The sequence below is a fragment of the Mus musculus genome, chromosome 2, assembly GCF_000001635.26.
Source record: "Mus musculus strain C57BL/6J chromosome 2, GRCm38.p6 C57BL/6J".
NCBI classification, from domain to species: Eukaryota; Metazoa; Chordata; class Mammalia; order Rodentia; family Muridae; genus Mus; species Mus musculus.
The window spans coordinates 51,662,896-51,689,604 of NC_000068.7; the positions used below are offsets into that span (position 1 = coordinate 51,662,896).

At 41.7% G+C, this 26,709-nt stretch overlaps 1 long non-coding RNA gene across 1 annotated transcript in view; it reads right to left on the reverse strand.

Moving 5' to 3' along the window:
* The window catches only part of Gm13490 (predicted gene 13490), a 75,044-nt gene that overhangs the window by 5,930 nt on the left and 42,405 nt on the right, over positions 1-26,709 (reverse strand). The window contains exons 3-4 of the long non-coding RNA NR_040639.1: positions 14,857-14,953; positions 13,239-14,129 (exon numbers count right to left, since the gene is read on the reverse strand). This is a non-coding gene — a long non-coding RNA (predicted gene 13490). The remainder of the gene's footprint in view (positions 1-13,238; positions 14,130-14,856; positions 14,954-26,709) is intronic.

Consider the following 26,709-nt stretch of genomic DNA (forward strand, 5'->3'; position numbering starts at 1 on the left):
TGAGCCCCATCTTTTAATGGGGTTATTTGATTTTCTGGAGTCCACCCTCTTCAGTTCTTTATATACATTGGATATTAGTCCCCTATCTGATTTAGGATAGGTAAAGATACTTTCCCAATCTGTTGGTGGTCTTTTTGTCTTATTGATGGTGTCTTTTGCCTTGCAGAAGCTTTGCAGTTTCATGAGGTCCCATTTGTCAATTCTCAATCTTACAGCACAAGCCATTGCTGTTCTATTCAGGAATTTTTCCCCTGTGCCCATATCTTCTAGGCTTTTTCCCACTCTCTCCTCTATAAGTTTCAGTGTCTCTGGTTTTATGTGAAGTTCCTTGATCCACTTAGATTTGACCTTAGTACAAGGAGATAGGATTGGATCGATTCATATTCTTCTACATGATAACAACCAGTTGTGCCAGCACCATTTGTTGAAAATGCTGTCTTTCTTCCACTGGATGGTTTTAGCTCCCTTGTCGAAGATCAAGTGTCCATAGGTGGGTGGGTTCATTTCTGGGACTTCAATTCTATTCCATTGGTCTACTTGTCTTTCACTATACCAGTACCATGCAGTTTTTATCACAATTGCTTTGTAGTAAAGCTTTAGGTCAGGGATGGTGATTCCCCCACAGTTTCTTTTATCCTTGAGAAGACTTTTTGTAATCCTAGGTATTTTGTTATTCCAGATGAATTTGCAGATTGCTCTTTCTAATTCGTTGAAGAATTGATTTGGAATTTTGATGGGGATTACATTGAATCTGTAGATTGCTTTTGGCAAGATAGCCATTTTTACAATGTTGATCCTGCCAATCCATGAGCATGAGAGATCTTTCCATCTTCTGAGATCTTCTTTAATTTCTTTCTTCAGAGACTTGAAGTTCTTATCATACAGATTTTTCACTTCCTTAGTTATAGTCATGCCAAGATATTTTATATTATTTGTGACTATTGAGATGAGTGTTGTTTCCCTAATTTCTTTCTCAGCCTGTTTATTCTTTGTGTAGAGAAAGGCCATTGACTTGTTTGAGTTAATTTTATATCCTGCTACTTCACCGAAGCTGTTTTCAGTTTTAGGAGTTCTCTGGTGGAATTTTTAGGGTCACTTATATATACTATCATATCATCTGCAAAAAGTGATATTTTGACTTCCTCTTTTCCAATTTGTATCCCCTTGATCTCCTTTTGTTTTCTAATTGCTCTGGCTAGGACTTCAAGTACAATGTTGAATAGGTAGGGAGAGAGTGGACAGCCTTGTCTAGTCCCTGATTTTAGTGGGATTGATTCAAGCTTCTCACCATTTACTTTGATGTTGGCTACTGGTTTGCTGTAGATTGCTTTTATCATGGTTAGGTATGGGCCTTGAATTCCTGATCTTTCCAAGACTTTTATCATGAATGGGTGTTGGATCTTGTCGAATGCTTTTTCTGCATCTAACGAGATGATCATGTGGCTTTTGTATTTGAGTTTGTTTATATAATGGATTACATTGATGGATTTCCGTATATTAAACCATCCCTGCATCCCTGGAATAAAACCTACTTGGTCAGGATGGATGATTGCCTTAATGTGTTCTTGGATTCGGAACGCAAGAATTTTATTGAGGATTTTTGCATCTATATTCATAAGGGAAATTGGTCTGAAGTTCTCTATCTTTGTTGGATCTTTCTGTGGTTTAGGTATCAGAGTAATTGTGGCTTCATAGAATGAGTTGGGTAGAGTTCCATCTACTTCTATTTTGTGGAATATTTGTGCAGAACTGGAATTAGATCTTCTTTGAAGGTCTGGTAGAACTCTGCCCTAAACCCATCTGGTCCTGGGCTTTTTTTGGCTGGGAGACTATTAATGACTGCTTCTATTTCTTTAGGGGATATGGGACTGTTTAGTTCATTAATTTGATCCTGATTTAACTTTGATACCTGGTATCTGTCCAGAAATTTGTCCATTTCGTCCAGGTTTTCCAGTTTTGTTGAGTATAGCCTTTTGTCTAACGATCTGATGGTGTTTTGGATTTCTTCAGGATCTGTTGTTATGTCTCCCTTTTCATTTCTGATTTTGTTAATTAGGATGTTGTCCCTGTGCCCTCTAGTGAGTCTAGCTAAGGGTTTATCTATCTTGTTGATTTTCTCAAAGAACCAACTCCGCGTTTGGTTAATTCTTTGAATAGTTCTTCTTGTTTCCACTTGGTTGATTTCATCCCTGAGTTTGATTATTTCCTGCTGTCTACTCCTCTTGGGTGAATTTTCTTCCTTTTTTTCTAGAGCTTTAGATGTGTTGTCAAGCTGCTAGTGTTTGCTCTTTTCAGTTTCTTTTTGGAGGCACTCAGAGCTATGAGTTTCCCTCTTAGAAATGCTTTCATTGTGTCCCATAGGTTTGGGTATGTTGTGGCTTCATTTTCATTAAACTCTAAAAAGTTTTTAATTTCTTTCTTTATTCCTTCCTTGACCAAGGTGTCATTGAGAAGAGTGTTGTTCAGTTTCCACGTGAATGTTGGCTTTCCATTATTTATGTTGTTATTGAAGATCAGCCTTAGTCCATGGTGGTCTGATAGGATGCATGGGGCGATTTCAATATTTTTGTATCTGTTGTGGCCTGTTTTGTGACCAATTATATGGTCAATTTTGGAGAAGGTCCTATGAGGTGCTGAGAAGAAGGTAAATCCTTTTGTTTTAGGATAAAATGTTCTGTAGATATCTGTTAAGTACATTTGTTTCATAACTTCTGTTAGTTTCACTGTGTCCCTGTGTAGTTTCTGTTTCCACGATCTGTCCATTGATGAAAGTGGTGTGTTGAAGTCTCCCACTATTATTGTGTGAGGTGCAATGTGTGCTTTGAGCTTACTAACATGTCTTTAATGAATGTGGCTGCCCTTGCATTTGGAGCATAGATATTCAGGATTGAGAGTTCCTCTTGGAGGATTTTACCTTTGATGAATATGAAGTGTCCCTCCTTGTCTTTTTTGATAACTTTGGGTTGGAAGTCGATTTTATTCGATATTAGAATGGCTACTCCAGCTTGTTTCTTCAGACCGTTTGCTTGGAAAATTGTTTTCCAGCCTTTCACTCTGAGGTAGTGTTTGTCCTTTTCCCTGAGATGGATTTCCTGTAAGCAGCAGAATGTTGGGTCCTGTTTTTGTAGCCAGTCTGTTAGTCTATATCTTTTTATTGGGGAATTGAGTCCATTGATATTAAGAGATATTAAGGAAAAGTAAATGTTGCTTCCTTTTATTTTTGTTGTTAGAGTTGGCATTCTGTTCTTGTGGCAGTCTTCTTTTTGGTTTGTCGAGGGATTACTTTCTTCCTTTTTCTAGGGCGTGATTTCCGTCCTTGTATTGTTTTTTGTTTTTTTTTGTTTTTTCTGTTATTATCCTTTGAAGGGCTGGATTCGTGGAAAGATAATGTGTAAATTTGATTTTGTCGTGGAATACTATGGTTTCTCCATCTATGGTAATTGAGAGTTTGGCCGGGTATAGTAGCCTGGGCTGGCATTTGTGTTCTCTTAGTGTCCGTATAACATCTGTCCAGGTTCTTCTGGCTTTCATAGTCTCTGGTGAAAAGTCTGGTGTAATTCTGATAGCCCTCCTTTATATGTTACTTGTCCTTTCTCCCTTACTGCTTTTAATATTCTACCTTTATTTAGTGCATTTGTTGTTCTGATTATTATGTGTCGGGAGGAATTTCTTTTCTGGTCCAGTCTATTTGGAGTTCTGTAGGCTTCCTGTATGTTCATGGGCATTTCTTTCTTTAGGTTTGGGAAGTTTTCTTCTATAATTTTGTTGAATATATTTGCTGGCCCTTTAAGTTGAAAATCTTCATTCTCATCCACTCCTATTATGCGTAGGTTTGGTCTTCTCATTGTGTCCTGTATTTCCTGGATGTTTTGAGTTAGTATCCTTCTGCATTTTGTATTTTCTTTGATTGTTGTGCCGATGTTCTCTATGGAATCTTCTGCACCTGAGATTCTCTCTTCTATCTCTTGTATTCTGTTGCTGATGCTCGCATTTATGGTTCCAGATTTCTTTCCTAGGGTTTCTATCTCCAGCGTTGCCTCACTTTGGGTTTTCTTTATTGTGTCTACTTCCCTTTTTATGTGTAGTATGGTTTTGTTCATTTCCATCACCTGTTTGGATGTGTTTTCCTATTTTTCTTTAAGGACTTCTACCTGTTTGGTTGTGTTTTCCTGTTTTTCTTTAAGGACTTGTAACTCTTTAGCAGTGTTCTCCTGTATTTCTTTAAGTGAGTTAATAAAGTCCTTCTTGATGTCCTCTACCATCATCATGAGATATGCTTTTAAATCCGGGTCTAGCTTTTCGGTTGTGTTGGGGTGCCCAGGACTAGGTGGGGTGGGAGTGCTGCATTCTGATGATGGTGAGTGGTCTTGACTTCTGTTAGTAGGATTCTTACGTTTGCCTTTCGCCATCTGGTATTCTCTGGAGCTGTGCAGGATACACTCGGCAGGGTCCTGGAACCAAGATGTCTGTGCAGGATACATTCGGCAGGGTCTAGGAACCAAGATGTCTGCTGCCGATGCTCAGGCAAAGTGCTCCCACACCGGGAAGATCCCTATCCTCTGACCGGGAAAATGGCCACCTGCCTGTGCAGAATACACTCGGCGGGGTCCCTGAACTGAGATGTCTGCTGCTGATGCTCAGGCAAAGGGTAAGATCCCGTGGAGGGTGTTGTGGGTAGCTGGCGGGTGTCAGCTGACTCTGTGCCCTAGCTACCCCGGTGCTGCTTGGACCGGAAGGGGCTTGTGCCCCTACTCAGGCCGTGTTTTCTGCTTCCCTAACTAATGCAGTCTCAGTCTGTGTTCCACTCACCAGAAGTCTTAAAATCAAGTGACAGGTGTTGTGGGTAGCTGGCAGGTGTCAGCCGACTCTGCGCCCTAGCTACCCTGGTGCTGCTCGGACCGGAAGGGCGGGCTCTTGCTTTTATGAACACCCCCTGCTTTCTATATTCATGCCATGCTAACTGTTCATAGTCAGTAGTGCTCAGATTGTGTAGTTCAGCCCGAAAGGAGGGAAGAAGGGAGGGAGAGAGGAAGGGAGGGAAGGAGGGAGGGAGGGAGGGAAAATGTTAAGAAACATTATTAAACATTCTTCAACTGCTTGTCCAAAAGGCAGTTCTCTCAATGCCTCTTTAAAAGAAGCCATAGTAATTTCCCATTCCTATGCCTGTGAAATGTGAGCAGTGCCAGGAGCATGGTCATGTATGGGTGATGGTCTCGTGCATCCACAGTGGACCTTCTCTCTGAGGGAGTCTCTGACTGAGGACATTCAATTCAGAACAGAGTGGCACTGATGGCTTTATTTCTCTGGGGCTGTTTAAATAAGTTCCTGCACACTTGTTGGCTTGCAACAACAGAGATTTTGTTTCTCTGAGTTCTGGAGGCCAGAAGCCTAGAAGCAAGATGTTCTTCTAAAGTAGAGGTTCTCAGCCCATGGGTTATGGTCTATCTTAGCTTCTTCTAGATGGACCATACCTCTGTCCCAGCTTTTGGTGACTATCAGCAATCCTGGGGATTCCCTGACTAATATCATCTTGTTTGCTGTCTCTTTCTCCCCATGGTCTTCACCTCTATGCCTCTCATATCTCTTTAACAGTGGCTCACAACCTTCCTAATGCTGCGACCCTTTAATACAATTCCTTATGTTGCCGTGACCTCCAACCATAAAGTTAATTTCATGGCTACTTTATAACTGTAATTTTGCTACTGTAATGAATCAGAATGTAAATACTTGTTATATAGGATATTTAATATATGACTACCCCCAAAGTGGTCACAACCCATGGGCTGAGAACCTCTGCTTTAGAACATTAGTCAATAGATTAGAGCCAATCTTAAAATTAAGATGATCTAAACTTAAATATCTTAACTGAATAACATCTGAATAGATACTTTTTCCAAATAAGGTCAGTTTCTTGGCATAAGCAACACCTAACCTCATCAGAAATATTAACTAAAGCACAATGTGCAAGGAAGCACATTAGCTACAGTTGACACCAAAAGAATTGTTACAGGCTTCATGAGAAGGTCTCACTGTCTCTAAAGATGAGAGGAAGTCAATATACCAGCGCACCAGATTGCAATAGCACTTGTGGGTGCATTCGCACACACAACACATACAACATGTACATATACAACACACCCACACAAACATGACACATACACGGTATACACACACAACATATACGCACACAACACACACAGTTCACACAAACGTACACTCACATACACACACCACACACACACACACACACACACACCACACATCTTACACACACACACCACACACAAAATAAGCACACATGCACAGTACACACATACAGACACAACACACAACACACACAGCACATACATATACAGCACACACAGTATACATACACATACACACACCACACACACACACAACACACGTACACTACACACACAATGCACACACAACACCACATGCACACCACATATACAATATATTCACACAATATATATATATACACAACACATACACACACAGCACACACACACAATAAGCACACATGCACAGTACACACATACAGACACAACACACACAACACATTCATACACAAAACACACAGTACACACACATACACAACATATGTACACTACACACACAATACAGACACACAACAACACATGCACACCACACACAATATACACATACAATATACACACACAGTATATACACACAACACATACACACAGAGTACACACACACACACACACACACACAAACACACAAAAACACACACACACACGTAGTGGGTTTTGGAAACTCAGTGTCAACCAATGCTGTGAGATGCTTCCTAAGACAGAAAAGAAGAGAAGGCAGATACAGTCTCTATCTTAAGAAGAAGAGAGCAACTGTTGGCTGCATCATTAGCAGTGCAACTTAACGTGGTGAGTTCCTTCAAAGGAATCTGCTCTTTTAAAAGATTGGCCTAATCCTCTCTCCATGTTCAAACGATTATTTAATAAACCAGCTCTTAGCCTGGCCTGAGGCTAATTCCTATGAAACCTTAATGAATTAAGTATGAGCTGATAAAACATTCTGATCCTGAGTTTAGTCATCAACAAATATCCAAACAATATCACTTTTCCAGCCTAGAAAGAACATGCTTAATAATGTGCCAATTCTAATAACCTTAAAATGAAACACAGATCAACATCATTGGCTAATTTTTTAAAATATGTAATATTGATATGCCTACCACATTTTTAATAAAATTTAGAGGGAAGGAAAACAACTAAGAGGAAAGATTATATCCAGGAATTCCCTTTCGTTGATATCTCAGTCTCAATGAATTTCATATTTTTGACTCCAGCTTTGTTTTGTTTTAAAAAATAGATTAGGTAGATGATATATAAAACTAGATATAAAATGGAAGGTCCTATGGAAAGTTGTAATTCTCAGCAAATGTGTCAAACCAATATAGATGCATAGACTCAAGTTACCCAGCTCTGCAAAGCACATAGTCAAAAATTAATCCACCCTGCTTGAACATATGTCAGAAGCCATAATATTTTATTTTACTACAACAAAGACTATACCAAAAATCCACATAACCTGGAACAGGGGACATAAGAATTAAATCATTTTCACAAATACAACCCAGACAGTTCCATTCTTTTCTGTAATATTTTTGGAGCCATCAATTTGGTGTGATGTAGAATGCCTTCAATCACCTCAGCTCTGCCACATACTGGCAAATCACATAACTTTAAAAAAATATTCTCCTACACAATGTGACCTGGACTTTCCTTAAGGGAAAGACTGAAGTGTAGACTCTACCATGCTGGGTTATTGGGAAGGGCATTAATACTCAGGAAAGTATCTGCTATTCCCAGATCGTAAATACTCAATAGGTGAATCTGCAAACTCACATGTGTATTTGACTGGACTGTATCAAAAAACAAACAAACAAACAAAAAACAAAAATCAGAACAAAAAAAGCTTAAGTTTGCGCATGAAAGATGCCCACTTTACAATTACTTAATTATAATTAGAAACAAATGTGTTCAAGTTTATGCCATTGCTCTTGGTTGTCTGCTATGACTAAATGGTTAAGACTCAATTGCAGAAGACAGGACCCATCACCTGTAAGAGAGAAACTGGACCCTCCTTGGAAACTCCTCCCTGCCCTCTAGCTTTGATGGAAGGAGAAGAGTCATTAATGGCACTGCTCAGGACCGTGCCCAGAATGCTATAAGGTGGATCTATCAGGCAAGATGCGGCTACTGGCAAAATAATGGAATGAATGTTATAGGACTAGCCAACTACTTCTCATGAAACTTGAGGCCTTCTTCTCCAGGTATATCTGGTACTATAAACATGTGCGAAGGCCTGTAAGTCAAGAGGTCATAGATCCTAAAGGGGAACCTACCATTGCTGATTTGCTAAACAGACGTATTGTGAAGCCATCTTCTAAATATTTGTATTTGTACCCACTGATTAGTGCTGTTCCTAACCTTGGCCAGGGAAGTTTCTTTATGCAGTATAAGTTGATGTGGAGACTCATAACTGGTGAAAGTGCTGAGAGTAAGTCACTGTTGGGTGTTGATCCCTAAATGGGACAACTATATGAATACCCTCAGGTCACAAGGAGGATCACAAAAGAGGGTAAAGAACAAATGTAAGAAGCAGAGGGCAGCAGTGAGAGCTATGAAATATTGTTTTCTGGATGGGATGTGAACTCACTGAAGCTACAATTATCTGTGTAAAATGAAGCCTCACCAGGTGGTGTTGCACATCTTTAATCCCAGCACTAAGGAGGCAGAGGCAGGTGCATCTCTGAATTTGAGGTTAGCCTGGTCTACAGAGTGAATTTCAGACTACACAGAGAAATAATGTCAAGAAGGAGAAGAAGAAAAAGGAGGAGGAGGAGGAGGAGGAGGAGGAGGAGGAGGAGGAGGAGGAGGAGGAGGGGAAGAAGAAGAAGAAGAAGAAGAAGAAGAAGAAGAAGAAGAAGAAGAAGAAGAAGAAGAAGAAGAGGAGGAGGAGGAGGAGGAGGAGGAGGAGGAGGAGGAGGAGGAGGAGGAGGAGGAGGAGGAGGAGGAGGAGGAAGTTAGGATCAGTTAATATTTAGAAGGCAGTATTAAGTGACTCTCAAAGAGAGAGAGAGTTGGAAACATGAAACTGAAAGTGGGAGGGAAGCATCCTGGGAGTGTCTGGTCGGGGTGTGTATTTAGGGTACATGTGATCAAAACCACTGTATACATTTTGAAATTATCAAATAATAAATAAACAAAAGACATTATTGATACAGAAGGCTGTTATTCATGAGGGTAAGCACTGAGGTGTCACACACATATCCTTTCTCCGAAAAGGCTTCAGCGTGCAGTTATAAAAGAGTACAGCTCGGGGCTTCAGAATCTTCTACAGCATCCTCTCTAAGTGCACAGTCGCACAATACTCCTGTGGTCAATACTCCCTGTCAAGAAGAGTTGGTGCAGAGGTCTGCTAGGCTCACAGCAGTCTCCAGCCATTGACTAACCAATGGGTAACACAAGGCCCAACCATTTCCTCCCATGCCAGGGCCCCACCCAGGGCAAGCTACACTCCTGAGTTCGAAGCCCTGTTGGGCTGAAGAGAGTTGCCGTGCAGTGGAGGGAAGCACCCTACCTAGTCTCACTCCCTGTTCTTTTTTTCCACAGCTTGACATCCCAACAAGCATTCTACATTTCTAGTGTCTTGACACATTGCAAACCTTTATGAGATGTTTGTTACCGACAACATTGACAAAAAAACTAAAATAATATTCTGGCAAAAGAATAAATGGAAACATACAAGCTCTTCATTGCTTTCCCTGAAACATCCCATCCACACTGCTCTGAGTGAACAGTCCATGGCTTTGGCTATACCGGTTACAGTTAAGCCAAGGTTTATATTCCTGAGTATTTCCCCTGTTTGCTCTGACAGGGATTTGCTTTGTTTGAGTGAAGTCCAGTTCTTTCCCTTGTACTCACTGTCACAACGAAGAAAGAAATGTCACCTGTGATTCACTACAACAAAGCGTTTTTATATCAATTAAGATTCGCAATGCCCTTAAATGTTCCTCAGAGGCCTGGTTTTCCAAACTATCTGTCATGTTTATTGCTTTTCTTTTCTCTGGCTAGTATCCAGTCTCTCCACCCTGCATTTGTCCTCAAACTCAGGCTTTCAAATTCATTGCAAGTCTTCTCCAGCAAGCAGCCAGCCTCGGGAGCTGGGTAGGGAAAGCTGGGCCCTGACCACTAAGGAGAGTAACTATCAAAGATAGCCAAATGAACTTTCTACCAGTGTCCATCTTTGCTGCTGAGTGATTGCAGAACTTTAGTGCTTACATCCCCCCCACACACACACACACACTCCAGAGAAGATTTGGGAAATTATCACCCAAAACACACAGTATTCATGCACAGCTCCAGGAGAAACAACTCCTGTGTCTTCCATCATTACACCAGTGAACAAACTATAGCCTATTAAAATAACAAAGTTGGCGCTTACACTTACACAGGTCCCTAGAACACCTAACAGTTATGATTTGGGGGTTTGCAGAGTGAGGGAGAACAATGTCTTCATTTTAGACTTACTTTATCCTTATTATCTACGTGTACGTATATGAACGTGTGTATGTATTTTGAGACAAGGTCTGCATGTAGCTCAGGCTGGCCTCCAATTTGCTTACTCTCCTGTCTTAATTCCCCAAGCCTTTGAGTTGCAGGAAGGCGCCGCCATACCTGGCAACACTGAGTCTTTTAGGAGAAACACACAGTCAGCAGCTCTTGCCTCAGTCCTGTTTCCTGTAAGCTCACATGCTAGCCCTACGTTCCAGCACACTCTCTGAGAAGCTCTTCGCCAGCCCCCACTCCTGCTCACCTTGAACCACCATCAATTTCTCAGCAAATGCTGCTGCTTTCCCTGCATTCTGCCTTCGCTGGAGTTTCAGTGTCCCCAAGAACCTTCCCTCCTGATTCAAAAGATGTGTGACATCCACAATCCAGCCCAAAACTTCGTTTGCCCCCACACCCCATCCAGACCTTGTCTCTTGCTTCTCCTCTAACCATGAAAGCACACTGATACGGTGTCCCATTCTACACTGACATACACACATCTTCTTTCAGTCCCTGGGAGCTGTAATAATGTCTTGTTTTCCTGTATATTTCCTGCAAAATATCCATGCATTAAGTCGCAGGTGGTCACTAATCAAGGCTAGGCACTCACGAGGGTATTAATTAGTGCGTGAAGTGGACTCAGAACCTATCATTAGGAAACAACCTGAATGGAAAGAATGGATTAAAATGGCAAAGTCTATGATCCCACAGAGGACAGAGAGCCCATGGGCTGGAAGGGGTCCATAACCCAGGCCTCAGATAAATTTTAACAAAGACTATAGAGGAGAATGGGTGGTGGCAAATGCCCATTGATGGTGAAAGTCATGAGAAAGCTGAGGTGAGACAGGCAATTAATTTCAAAGTATCCTGGGTGGCAGGGGGGAACTTGAGAGAGTAGTGTAATACCAAAATCTTCCAGGTCGGGCTAAGATAGAAACAAAATTCAGGGTAGGGCAAGGAATCTGAGGAAGGTGAAAGGGTTCAGATATTAACTAGAGCCAGCAGCCAGTCCCTGGCAGTCATCCAGAGTTTCATTTGCAACTGGCTTTGCTACAGAGATGAGTCTGCAAGAGAAGAGGACCCACATCAGGAATCAAAACAGTCTGTTACAGCAATGCAGGTAAGCCTTAAGGGGTGGCTCTTGGATATCATAAGGCATGCAGCCGCCTCCTTCAAAGCCAGATGCAGACCCAGGAACCTCCACTCTCCTGAAGAACACCATTCTAATCTAATTGGCACAAAGTCTGTAGCTGCACCATACGACTGAGGGGCCTCTGAGTGTCCTGTACCAGGATGTCTCGTCCAACATCTGGATTTTTAGCACACCTGGATTCACTTTAGTATTCCAGCCACAAGCATGGTAGGGAAAGTCAATGAGTTTCCAAATGTCACTGCAGCTCCCAAGTCATGGATGACCAGTCAGCACAATCATTGCAGAAGCATTTTAACATTTGCAACAGGCATAATTGTTGTCTTAGTCCATGAGCATGGAGCACAAACACAGAGCATCTCCTCTGCCTCACGCTCCTCCAGTTGTTGCCCTCCTTAAAACTAGTGGGTAAATTAAAAGTAGTTTAGAGGCTAGATCCTTGGGAGTTTGCCTCGTCAGTTAAGAAAGAATAAAAGTCTCCCTGTGTAATACTAAACTGTGTGCCACTGCAGAAGAAGGCAGCTGGGAAATCCATAATAATGACAACACTTCCTTAATGATGACAGCATCGCCCAACCCTGTCCCATGGCATGACCAGTTCTGCCCCATTACTGCTAATTCGGAGAGATGAGCACTTTCTTCCCAAGTCATATGCATGTCATAATTCTGATTAAAATAATCAAAAACCATAGGCTGGAGGCTTAGAAACAGCAATGATTCTCTTACAGAATCTTCCAGAGGGTGGAAGTCTAAGAGGAGAGTGCCAGAATGATTTCCGCGAGGCCCTCTTCCTGTTTAATAGCCTTCCCCTTGCATCTCCTCACATGGTAGAGGGAGGAGATGGAGCTGTAATCCTTAACTTACAGGTGCTAATCCAGGGCTTCTTAACCTGTGTTCAAAACCCTTTGGAGGGAGGAGTGTCCCATGACCCTTTCACAGAGACTGCACAGCATACATTTACATTACGATTCATAGCAGTAGCAAAATTACAGTTATGAAGTAGCAACAAAATAATTTTATAGTTGAGGGTTACCACAACATGAGGAGCTGTAATAAAGGGTCTCAGCCCTAGGAATAGCAAAAACCATTATTCTAATTCCATTCATGAGGGACCTCACTCAGAAACTCAAAGGCCTCCCAAAGTCTCTGCCCCCTAATACAAATCACCATGCAGATTTGAGAAGGAGTGGGACCCAGTTTTCCCACTGCAGAGAGCTGTGGTAACAAACTGGGAGTCTGAGTAGTTGTCATAGCAACAATCCATTTAATACGGGGAGGAGGGCCATAAGTGGGCCATTTTGAAACAGGTTGTCCTTTTTGATACATGTCCTCTATTACCAAATAATGACCCAAATTATCTAATTTGGGTCATTCAGTTATCTCAACACAGATGTCTTTGAAACCAAATGTACACACTGTCCTGAAGTATACAACAAGAAATTATACTGGCCACGTCCATGTTACCTGGGCCTTAATGAAGCTCTTACCTGGTATCTTTATTAGTCCCAATAGATGAGGTTCTTAATTATACTTGCTTCAAAAGAGAGATGGGGAGGGAGAGAGGGAGAGGACACACACACACACACATACACACACACAGGGCGGGGGAGAGAGAGAGAGAGAGAGAGAGAGAGAGAGAGAGAGAGAGAGAGAACATGTATCAGAGAAAAATATTTGGACTGACTTTTTAAAATATATCTATTAATAAAAATGGTTCGGAAATTAGATCCTGTAGTTTTCCTTGTTCGGGCTTTGCCCAGAATCTTCAGCTAAGCAGGTCTCCTCATTAGACTCCTAACATCTACAGCAGTACTGTTTCTATGCTCATCACAGGCCTTGCTCAATGCATGAAGCATAAAACAAGCACAGCAGCAGAAAGGACTTGAGTGGGGAGCCCTGATGGTTGTCAGGGTAAGTGACCTCAGTGAAAGTTTGAAGATTGCAAACCAACTTTGTCCTTAGCTATTCAGAGCCTTCGCTGGATTAAGACTGATGAACTAATTAGGCCGTGGGTGGCTTTAGCTTGACTTCCAATTTAAATTGCTTTTAAGTTTCTCATCAGCATAGTTCGAAGGACAATATAAAAAAGAATCCATAAACTCAGAATTACTCTCACTCTAAGAATGTAATCAAATAAGCCGTTTCTTGTGTTACCCAGTGACCTCTCTAAGAGGGCCCTTAGGATGAATTTATCACAGGTTGTAGTGGCAGGAAAAGCTGAATGTCCCCCCAGGCAGCCGGACTCCACTTTGCTTTATGGGGACATTTTATCAGGGACCTTGGGACGTTCCTGCCTCTGTGTCAGCTGCTGGGAAGTACACAGTCAAGAGAGGCCGCTCACGGGCTTTCACGTTTGTTCAGGCATTTTTCTTTTCATGCTGTGAAAGAAAAAAATATTATTAAGGTAGAATTGCAAATTCAGATAAGAAAAAAACACAAAACACGTTAATTCTCACTACTTCAAGATAGTTGATGGGGTTTGTGGTATTTCTTAGTTTTGTTCTTATGCCCATGTCTCTTTATTCTTGAAAGAAAAAAAATCCGAAACATATAACACTATGTAACTAGCTTTTTCTACTCACCATAGGAGCATGTTTACATGTCTCTGAATGTCCTCAGCAAAGTCTCTGGTGACTGTTGACAATGATCACTCTGTACGTGTGATGCTATACTCAACCACCTTTATCGTTGACTAATATTTTTCTTTTTGAGTTTCTGTTATAAATATGTCCTGGTGAATAATCTCCTTGCAATCTTTATAGTAGCATTTTCTAATACTTAGTCTCTTATTTTCTTAACAGTACATTTCTAAGCCAAAAATAATTTGGTCAAATTATGTGTAAAATTTAAAGGTTCTTGCTAGGAATTAGAAAATTACCCTTCAAATGGCTGCACACACGTTGACAGTGGTAAGCAGCTTCAGACATGGCGCTCATGTAGGTTGCAGATGCTTGAGTGTATTATTAGACATCTCACACATACATGCGTGGCCATATATTATGTGTGGCATGAATATGTATTCGCATGCACATGTTCATGGAAACAGATCACTAGATATGCTGCTGGGTGTCTTTTAGCAGGTACAGATATGGCAGCCACACTTACCATGGCTTTGTCTCCAAGTCTGGCCTGCCTGGTTTGACTCCACAAGGATGTGCCTATCTGCATCTCCTCTCTGCCAATCCATCCAGAGATCCTGCAACTAAAGAGAGATGTTTGATACAATTGAGACCACTTTACCCTTTCTCCTAGAAACTTCATAAAGAGATACAGGTTCTGGAAAGGATTAGACTTGACTTATTAACTGGGACATCCCTGCTGACTATCATGAGCAGGCTCAAACAGTCCTACTACCCAAATCCTAAGACAACCCGTCCCCCTCCCTGGGACCTAGTGTTCATAAACACCAGCCCAAGTTGACCTAGTCTATGGATAATGACTTAAATAAAACTCACCTTGACTGGATGTGTTTGCAGTGAAATGGACACCATTCTTAAATCTTGGCCTCTGTTATTTCCCTCTGCCTTTATAAAATCCTTGTACAGTGGATAATTTAAGCATCTTGGTTTTAAGAGGCAAGCAGCTCAAGTTCAGAGCAATTAAGTGATTTCTCATCTCATGCCCAAGGTTATGAATCCCTTACGTAGCAGAGCTGGGATTTGAGCCAGAGTAATTTTCCTGTAAACTTCATGTTCTTTTTGGAAATTTTATTAATTTAGAGAAATAATACATACATACATACATACATACATACATACACTGTGTTTTCATCATATCCACCCCATCCCCTCCTTTTCCTCCCATTTCATTCCCTGTTTTAGTTTTTTAACACTCTGAGTCTACTTAGCACTGTCCATGTACTCATGGGTGTGGATTTTCCCATTAGAGCATGATTAACCTACCACGGCCCACATTTCTGAAGAAACCGGATTCTCTCTTTGTGAAGCCTTCAGAAAGAGTTAATGAAGATGAGTGATGTCATAGGCACACTAAGCTATGCCCACAGCCACAATTTAGGCCAATAGCCACCAACTTCCAGTAGCCCCCCAGCAAGAGGTGAATGTCTGTGTTCTTAATTGCTATGTTGGAGTGGCCACTATCCTTCAGAAATTCATAGAAACTTCATCTCAATAACAATCCAAGCAAGGCACAATGTAGCCACCCTCGACTGGACAAGGGCAGTGCAGATCCAATTGGCTAAGCCGAGGCTCACTGTGACACCCACACCGAAACCCCCACCCCCAACCCCACCCAAACCCCACCAACAATATGGGAGTAAGATAAGCTGCTGACAAGCTTCAGCGATAGTCACAAGAGACCATCCAACTGGGGCCGGGGTGGGGGACCCTGTTCATTGACCATCACTGTAGATGTGCTGAAACCTATTGGATGTAACTTGACACTGCACAGTGTTCTTAGCCTCACTCATCCAGAAAAGGGAGCCACATAGACCCCACAGCTGGGTCTCCATTGCTTTTAACCAGAGCAAGAAATCCACTCAGGCCTCACTTAGAGAGCAAGCACTGGCAAGAGAGCCAGAGAGCATGCCAAATGACAAGGAATTCATTCTCTTCCCCGGTTATAAGCGCTGGTTTGACCAGACTCAGAGCACGCACTCAGCTGTCAGGAAGTGAGATCAGACTGTTGTTAGGACTTGCACAAGCAGTTCTGTAATTATTCTAATCTGTGGGGACTTCTGAGGCGCTTGCCTTTTCAGGAGCCAACTTCACATTCCTGAAGGGAAACTGGGCAAAGTGTGTGGAGAGGATGGCGCCGATAACCTCCCTACCAAAGGCTTCAAGTCCTGAGATCCATCAGTTTCTCTGACGTTACCAGCACTTGACTATGCCAATGTCTCTACTCCCACTCAGTCTCCGCCAGCCCTGGATGGTGATCTTACTTCTCTGTAGCATCAGTTGAGTGCCCTACTTATTTTTGGCTCAATGAAGCTCTTCCTTCAGGATCCAGCTAATGTCCGATGAAACCGTAACTGGCTGCAGGCATAGCTCAGGGGGCCTATGCCACCGCCCCTCTCCTCTTTGCAAAGGCTTCAGTGCAGTCCTCGAAGCACTAAGGTCTAAGGACAGTGCTGTACGTTCTTCCTGAGGGAGCTGCAGCATAGAAGCACCTGGTCCTAATGGGTCTCCCAGCCAGCAAATGCTTGCACATGGAATTGGTACACTCCACACTTAAGCTACCTCAACTTTGGGGTAAAGTATTAGGTGGTATCCAAAGTCCTTTTCCCTCATCACCTACCATCTTTAAAGCAGTTTTGCCCACCCACTTGTCTAGCACCCTTTAGATCTGTCCCTGAGGGCTCCACGGTCACTTGAGGAGGGAACGCAGCAGTTGCCTTCCAGACATTCCTCCCATGTCTGAATACATGTACAAACACCGACGAGGTTTAGGCTCCAACTGAAATTCCTCCCATCACATCTATTATCATTATGGCTATTATCCCATCACCATCCTCATCACCATAATGATGATGAGGATAACAGCCATGATGAACCAGAGTTTATGAAGAATGCTTGCTCTATATCACACCGCAACTGGAGAAAATTAGGTGCATTCTCTTCTTCTGTCTCATTTTCCCAACACAAAAACATTCCTAAAAGATGTCTAACATTTAATATGCCTAGCACAACATTTTTCTCCTCTAAGACAAATATAATCAGCATTAAGTACTAGAGGAAAAAAAAAACATATAATGACTTTTCCCTCAAAATGGTTCTATTTGTCTAAGCATACAGTTGAGTTTGTATGTTAAAGATATAAGGAGGAAAAAAAAACATGTCCAAATAGCTTATTCATAAGACATTTAGCTTACGGGCTAAAAGACCTAAGTTCTTCAGACTTCAACTCACTGTGTGTCCTTAGGAAAGGTTCAAAACCACTCCAGATGCGAGGGAGGCCCTGTCAATACAAGATGTTAATGCTGTTTGTAGAAACATTTCGCTGGCATTCAATCCTCAAAACAAAGCAAGTGCTTCACAAATAACAATTATGTTCCTTCCTATTCTTTCATTACTTGCCAGGAATTGTACAAATACAGTGTTAAATGTCAGTTGGGGGGGGGTGGGGAGCCACTGCCAGAGACGAGTGTGTGACTGGGAGATGAATGTGTAGGCTGAGTGACGGATCGATGGTAATAATTGTTAAAGGGAAAGCTCAAAGCATCCTGCCACTGTGTGCTCCTGATAAAGACAGCTAGCTATATGCCATGGCAGCAACCAAGGTGATTTTACTGGATATCTATCTATTTCTATCTTTATTTTGTCTGTCCCATGATTATCGTGGTCCTGAGAAGACAGCTCTAACCACGAGATACAACAGAAAGAATAGAGACACATGTGAAGGTGAGACCCACGCTTTGTTTAGCTTGTTAATGCTGGCTTGGCCCACTGCATCTCTCCAGTACTCTCTCATGGGTACCTTTGTGTCAACGGCAAGATCCCTCTGATAACAATGGCAGCAGTGATTGAACGTTTTAGACATTATTCAGAAGAGACTTGGAAATTTAAGTTTACACAAAACTTTTTAATTAAAAATAATCTAAAGGTTAAAGGCATGTTAGCGGGAATGAAAAAAAATTAATAAGATGCAGGGTCAGTCCTAACCAAATTCGCAGTTCGAAATAGATTGGAATACCAGCTATCATATGCTCTATAAGCAGGTGAGAATTTGCTACTATATAGCAAATAGCCTAAAACTTAGTAGTCTAAAACAACAGACATTTGTTATTTTGAATAACAAATGTAGTTGTAGCCCAGTCTCTCACCAGGGAACTGAGCAGGGAACTGAGCAGGGAAGCGCTGTTTGCTTCTGTGCTGGCTGGCTCCAGTGGCTGAGGAAAAGGGGCCTCTGTTCCTTACATGGACATCTGTGTACAGCCGCCAGAGCATCCTCGCAGTGTGGCATCTGCTGTCTCCATAGCAAGGAGGAAAGATGAAAGCCGTGATGCCCTATGGCCTGTCTTCAGAAGTAACACAACATCATTTTAGACAACCTTCTCTTGCTTTCATCAGTCTGCTTTAAGGTGAGAGAACGCTACACTGGGCAGGAGAAGCAGCACACAGAGGTCATAGGAGTCATAGTGGGAATTTGGTGTCACCGTGGTTAATAGTCTCCTCTGGTCTCACTCACCTGTAGGTCAAAGTTACACTGATATTTCAAATTTCACCAGCTCTTTCTCTGCGCACTGACTAAGCATTCCAAGTTCCTAAGTTTCCCTTTCTCCCTAGGGACTTGGGACATTCGCAGACAGGCTGATTGGGAGACATGTGGTGGCCCAAAGTGCATCAGGCATTGTCACTGAAGAAATGAATTCCTCGCTGCCACACCAAACAACGCTTATTTCAAAGTCAGAAGGTTTCCACGCCCCCTGCTCAGTAGGGTCAAAGCCACCCCTCTATGTCTTTCCTCTCTTGCTTTAAATCTCTATGAAAAGACTCCCAAACTTTTGTATGTATGGGCCTGTCTCACCAGTTCACTGGACAGAGTCGAGTGTGTCTGATTACTCTTCTATTCTTTAACTAGTCCCCCCACACACACCTGTGCAAGCACACACCGGCACACACATACACACACCTGATTATAAGAATAAAATAAAATATTTTAAATAGCATTGGCTGAGTCTCAGAGGTCATTTGGCAGTAGCTAACCATCCACCGTTGCTGTTCTTGCAATGAGGGCAAACAGGGTCCAAAGACCAGACTCCAGCTCATCAGTCACCAGGGCGCTAACCTACAGTGATAAGCCCTGCGGCAACACATGGGTGGGTGAACAGACAGGTCAGCAGCCACTTCGGTTTAATGACAGCAGAAATGCTGCATGATGCTGGCACAGAAGCCTCCTCGGAACATTCAACTCTAAAGGAACAGAACAAAAGCTTGGGTTACTAAAGGGAAGGTCTATCTTTATTCTCTCCCCATTATGTTTTTAAGCTGCTTCTCGTCATCTATTTCGATATTCCTCAGTGAGACCTGAGTTTGAGCAGGAGGCTTCGGTGTGTGCTGTAAGAGCCTGCACTGTCACTCAGGCAATGAACAGAAAGCTTCCCCCATCCTCCTAGCCCTGACTGAAAGCTCTCTCACTGTAAATCAAAGTTTCTGTCACCTTGGAAGCCAAAGAAGAGCCAGAATAGTAGTTAAGTGGCATTCATTTACAAAAGGCCTAAGCACTGTGGTAGACACCCACAGAGGACAAGTATAAATGAGGCTAGTTCCAGCTGATTTTCAAGCTTTACCTAGACGCACTACGGTAGTCTCACTGATGGACTAGTTAAAGGTACAGAGGTGAAATTTCTCAAGATTCGATGTCGTCACCCAGCTTCAGCTTTGCTTAGCAAGGCTCTGCTCATAGCAAAAGTGAACTATATGCCAGGGCCTAAAGCCTGATGGGTTTGTGAAATTACAGGCATGACTCCTCAATGTATACACATTTCAAAAGAACATAGGCATATTAAAGATAAATACTTATTTGTTAAATAATATACCTTCGAAAATGATGGGGCTTATCTGAAATATTAAGACTCTTGGTCTGCACTTTCCCAGCACATTGAACAACCTGAAGGGTATATTAATTTTCCACTACCATGGTATAAAATTACTATATGTTCCACTGTTTGAACAAAATCTATTTGTTATCTCATAGCTCTGAAGAACAGAAATGCAGTTACCACATGGCTTGTCTGGTTCCCCTGCTTAGGCCATGACCAGGAGACAGATGAGACAGTGACAGTTCTTTGCTTCTTTCTGGAGACCTGGTCATGAGTCTGCTCCCAAGCTCCTATGAGACAGACCTGAACTCAGTCTCTTGCTGCTGGAGGACAAAGGTGCCCTTTTCCCTCCTGGTTAATCTACATGGCTGGATTTAGCTCCTTGAGATCTCTCTCTGTTCCTCTTTGTATAGTATCTTCTTACCCACTAACCAGAAATAGTGCACCCAGTCTTATTTATGTTCTCTTTCTCTCTCCCCCTCCCCCTCCTCCTTCCCCTCTCTCCCTTTCCCTCTCCCTCTCCCTTCCCCCAAGTGTGTGTGTGTGTGTGTGTGTGTGTGTGTGTGTGTGTGTGTGTGTGTGTGTGTGTGTGTGTTTGCAGACCACATTCACCTGCCACAACAGACAAAGAGCCAAAGTTCCACTCATTACATTGGGAAAGACCGTGAAGGTTCTCCCTTTGTAATAGTTGCTTCTTACTACCTGGGTTCCCCTTAATGTAAACAAATGATGCTTTTGTGTTTTCTAAAGTTTCTCTAACATCTTAAAAATATTAAATCATTTATTTTCAAATATGTATATTAACTGCAAAATCCTTTACTCATAAATGATATAAATTGAACTCTTAACTGTTAGTTTTAACAAATGAGATGCTGTTGTCGTTCATTATATGCTGTTTGAGTTTGGGGTTTTTGTTTGTTTGTTTTTTGAAACATGCATTTTTATATAGCCCTGCTTGTGTGACTTTAAATATCTAGTCCTTCTGCCTATACCTCCAAAGTGCTAAACTTATAGGTTACCACCATATCCAGCAACCATCCTTGTTCTGCCTACTATAAGATCTCCACTAAGCCATCCTATGAGTGAGAACCAGTCCCCTACACTACTAATGATAGTCTGTTGTGCTTACAGACAAGAACCTAGCATAACTATCTTCTGAGAGGCTCCACCAACAGCCAATGGAAAGAGATTCAGAGAGTCACACCCAAAGTGATGGAGCTCAGGGAGTCTCACGGAAGAATTGGGAGAAAGATTGAGAGAACTGAGGAGAAAATGGCCTCCACGGGAAGACCAACAGAGTCGACCTGGACCCTTGGGGCTCCCAGACACTGAATCACCAACCAACGAGTAGGCATGGGCTGGAATTAGGCCCCTTGTACATATGTAGTAGATGAACATCTTGGTCTTCATGAAGATTCCCCATAAAACTGGAGTAGGAACTGTCCCTGAGCCTGTTGCCTTTCTGCCTGCCTGTGGATTCTGCAGCCCTAAATGGGCAGCCTTTTCTAGCTTCAGTGGGAAAGGATGTGCCTAGTCCCACACCAACTTGATATGCAGGGATGGGTTGGGGGTAGGGGTAGGAATTGGGAAGATGGGGCTGGTAGGAGAGTAATGACACCCAGAGGAAGGCTTCCCCTTCTAAGGAGAATGGGGTAAAGACTTATGTGAGGAGGTACTGGGAGGAGAGGAAGGGCTGATATTGGGTTGTAAAGTAAATAAACAAATAAATTTAATTCAAAAAAGATGTCACTGACATTTTACAAATAATATACAAAAAATTTTACTTTAAAATTTCTTTTCCCAACGATGTATGTTTCTAGTGTTGCTTACAGAATCAAAGATATATTTCCAAATTTGATCATATATGATTTATGACAAAAATATAAAGGAGTTAAATAACAAAACAACAGATGTAAAAGCATGAATCACAGATGGCTATCACTGGACATTATGAGTAACACAGAGGGAAATGTCTCCCGTGTTGCTTAGAATCTCACTGAGAAGGCCAAGACAGGAAACTCAGTAACAACAGGTTGTGTAGTATACAATCATACTTTGTAGTTCAGAAAAGGGATTGCCATGTCCAAAAGCATGGGGGAGTACTTCCCCCAGGAGAGGGAATTTGAACTTGGTGAAGATGTTCTTCCTTTTGAATGTTGCCTGTCGCCTTCTTTCCAAGCAGAAAGTCTAGCTTGAACCTGGCATCTGAAACTCTAAGAGATAGAGTAGTTGCTGTGTCACTATAATCTGAGCTTTGCACATAAATACAAATTCTGCAGCTCTCTGGCATGGCTGGCTGCAGAGGCAATCCATTACAGTGGGCTTGGCTGTCTCAAATCAAAACATCAGAAGTTACTACAAGAAATCTGATTCCTCCTCTAGGTGCTATTTAGAACTCAGAGTTAAAATATCAAATATGCAGGGTTTGGAAGAGTTGGAATTGTCAACATCCCAGTATTCAAATTTGATCCTACTTTTGTATAACTCTTTAAATATCATTTTCACCTCTGTTCCTCTAACGTGACCACCTGGGGACTTGGGGCCACGCTCTTTCTTTTTCTTTTCACATCATAACTAGTGCTCCCCAGCTTCCTGGAAATACTCATCTAGCTGTTTTAAATAATTCCTTCAGAGCATAGAAAGGCTGCCGTGGTCAATGTCCATCCTTCTTCACCACTTACCAGAAACTCTAGCTTGGAACAAGAGACACCATTTATCATGATCCATCCTAGGAGAGGTTATCAGGCAAAGCTAAAAAGCAAACAAACAAACAAACAAACAAACAAACAAACAGGGGCCTGCTATTCTCCATCCTATTATATTTGCCAAAATTGTATTTTTAGTGACATTGTGTAGACTACTTCTCAGCCACCATGTCACCAATTACTCTTTTGTATTCAGTTGCTGCAGTAAAACATTCAGACCAGAGTCACATCAGGAAATGGCCTTATTCCATCTTCTAAGTTATATATACTCCATAATCCAGGAAAGTCAGGGCAGGAACTCAAGTAGGAGCTTAACAAAAAGCATGGAGGATCTCGGCCTGCTGGCCTACTCAGCGCATGTTCATGTAGATTCCGTATCTACATGAATTGGGGGATGGGGCTACCTGGAGTGGGCTGAGCCTTTCTCCATTAAACAACACTCAGGGCAATTCCCCACAGACATGCTCACAGACCAGTCTTATCTGGGCTACCATTCTATTGAGACTGCATTCTCAAAAGACTCTAGGCTGCACCAAGCTGAGAGTTCAAGCTATCTAAAAGGCCAGTCAACATGCTAGAAACAGGTACAAAGATGTATTAGACAGAGTGTTATCACCAATAATAAAATTATAGAAGTAATTAAGTATTGGCCAGGCATGGTGGAACATGCCTTTAATCCCAGCACTTGGAAGGCAGAGGCAGGCAGATTTCTGAGTTTGAGGCCAGCCTGGTCTACAAAGTGAGTTCCAGGACATCCAGGGATAAACAGAGAGACCCTGTCTTGAAAAACCAAAAACAAAACAACAAAAAAAAGTAATTAAGTATTAAAAATGTTTTAACGTTATTGTGTTCTACCCCAACAGTGCTTCCATATAACATGAGGCATGGAAGTCACTTTTTAAACTACTATGTAAAAAAGCATTGGTTGAAGTCAACTACTAACCATACACAAATAAACTGAGACCTCCACTAGCTATAAGCCATTATAGCTTATAGCTATAGCTATAAGCCTGGGCCATTCAACTAAGTTCGTAGGCCTTAGTGTCTTGCCACCAATGTAGCAGTGACATTCATTTCTTAGATAAATATATTACTAAGCTCAAGAACTAAAGAGAAAAAATATGATATATACAACAAATGTTTTAAAGTACTATGATTGCTTGCTCAGAGGAAACTTGTAACTCGGGTGTTGGATTATCTATCCCAAAGCCTAAAGTAAACCAGTGTAAAATTACAAATACAATTTAAACTAATTTTCTATGCCCTTGTACTGTGAGTTACGATCCTGTCTTTGTGTCCTTTTGCATACAAGGGAATTGAACTCTGGTCTTACTGTCTATTTACTTACTACCAGCATTAGGAATGGTGAGAATTATCTACACATAGAATTTTTACAAGGAACAATGGAGCAGAATGCACTCGGGGACTGAGTAATCATGTGTGTCATTCTGTGGCTGGACAGAACACTCTCAGTACAGGACACTTTGTGTAACTGATCTTATCCAAGGCAAAGAAGCATGTGGCTCCTTCCCAAGTGGCAAAATTATCTCTCCTGCACAAATGGGTCCCTCTGGGGACTTGACATGAGCGAGAGAGACAGCAAGGAGCTACAGGGAAACGGCCACTTTGAGCCCTAATGCAAGTTCTTTCTCAGAAACTGTAAAGCAGGCGATGCCATCACAATGCAAAATGCATTAAACTGTCAAAGTGAAAATCCTGTCTTCAATCATGTAAGGTCCCTCAAGAGTTCAACGTTAAATTTTGCATTAGGAAACCTCCTGACCCTCTCCCTTCTCAAATAAAAAGTTGCCTTTAAAAATGAGAACAAGTTGAAGCATTTTCAAAATGATCATATGCCTCCTGAATATGGACCAGGGAAGTTGCAAAATCGTTTCTTAAGTTAAATTGATGTAAACTCTAAATCTAAGCCCGTAAGTGTTTCCATGAGTAATTTTACAAGTACTGACATTGGTGGTGCTAAGGGTTGACTCCAAAAGTAGTAAGATTAATAAGATAACATTTTTATCAACGCTTTATCAACATCTCATCAGTCTAGTGCCTAAGTTTTGTCAGTTGTCAAGATTTCCCCTCTCCAGCTCCACTGTTGGCACTTAGAGAAAATGCATTTGTTAGTAGGCTATGCAAATGTCCTTAGGAATGAATACACATCTTGATTAAACATTGGGGAATTAGATAAATGCATTTTCTGTTTCCTCTTGAAGCTAAAAACACAATAACCCTTCACTAAAAGCTAATAATTTCTGATCTCATGACATTTAGAAGCATATAGGCTTGTCTTTCATGGATAAAAGATTCGCTAATAAAGAATAAACAATGCTTATGTTCTGTCTTCATATACACAGGGCAAACAGCACTTGGGTGAGCTTGCCTCTCCTACTTTCTTGTACCTTCTTCCAGAAGTATCACCATGAGAGCCCAAGTTCAAAGAAATATACTAAACAGCTTTGCCAAAAAAGGAACTCTCACACATTCTCTATGCTATTTTCTATCAACTCTGCTTTGCAGTCCACTTAAAGGGCTCTATCTTCTGCAGATGATGACAGAAAAACCACTTGCAGTGTCTGAACCACAGCAAGATGGCTATGAAATTAACACCATGTCCACATATCCACAGAGGCATGTTATTGCCTAGGGGATGCTGACAAACATGCATGGAGCTCTGCATTCTCCTGAAAGCACATGGATGCCAGAGGAGGCTATCTGGTGTCTTCCTCTGTCACTGTCTTTTCACTGTCTTATTTCCTTGAAACAGGAAGCTAGGCAACTATCAAATATTAGAGATCCTCCTGTCTCTGCCTGTGCCCTACAGTGCTGAAGTTACAAGCTCAAGCAACTACATTTGTTGTTTTGTTTTGTTTTGTTTTGTTTTGTTTTGTTTTGTTTTGTTTTGTTTTGTCTTACACTCTTTCTGGAGATTTGAATTCAAGTCCTCACGCTTGGGCAGCAAATATTCTAACCCACTGAGCCATCTTCCCAGCCCCCACTTAGACTTTTTAGCAACATCTTATAAGACCTTAGGGATTTCTGGCAATGAACCAAATGTATTTTGTTTTATGAGATGGCCATGAGCCTTTGGGGGTCAGGGACAGAATGTTAATGGTTTCAATATGAAATGTCCTCCAGAGATTCATGTGTTGAAGGTTTGGTCAGCAGTCGATGCCATTATTTTGAGAGATCTTGAGAATGCTAGGACTTGGGCCTTACTTGAGGACATGCCTGTGAGGGCATCTTGGTCTTGGTCTTTTCTTATCTTTTTGCTCTGCTTCCTAGAAAAATAAAAATAAAAACAAAGAAGAAAAACAACTACAATGAGCAACAGCTGCATTGTTGGAAGTTTTAATTCTTTGGTTTTGAGTCTATGAGCCTTTTGAACTGTCTACCAGTTTCCTTGACTCTCTAGCCTGCAGACTTCATGCTGTTATCCTATAAACCAATCTAAATCATTCCAACTTGTAGATAGGTATATACATACACACGCGTGCACGCACGCACACACACAAACACACACGCACGCGCACACACGCACACATACATATTCTGCTGATTTTATCCCTCTGGAAAACCCTGCCTATAGATACTATTGTAAAGAAGGGTCCAGTTGTTTTTCCAAATACAGTAAGAGCTTATTTGTTTAAGGAAAATCTTAGAACATCAACAATTTAAAGCACACAGCTATGTAAGTTAATGAAACTAACTCCATAAATGTCTAGATATCAGTGATTTGAAGAACAC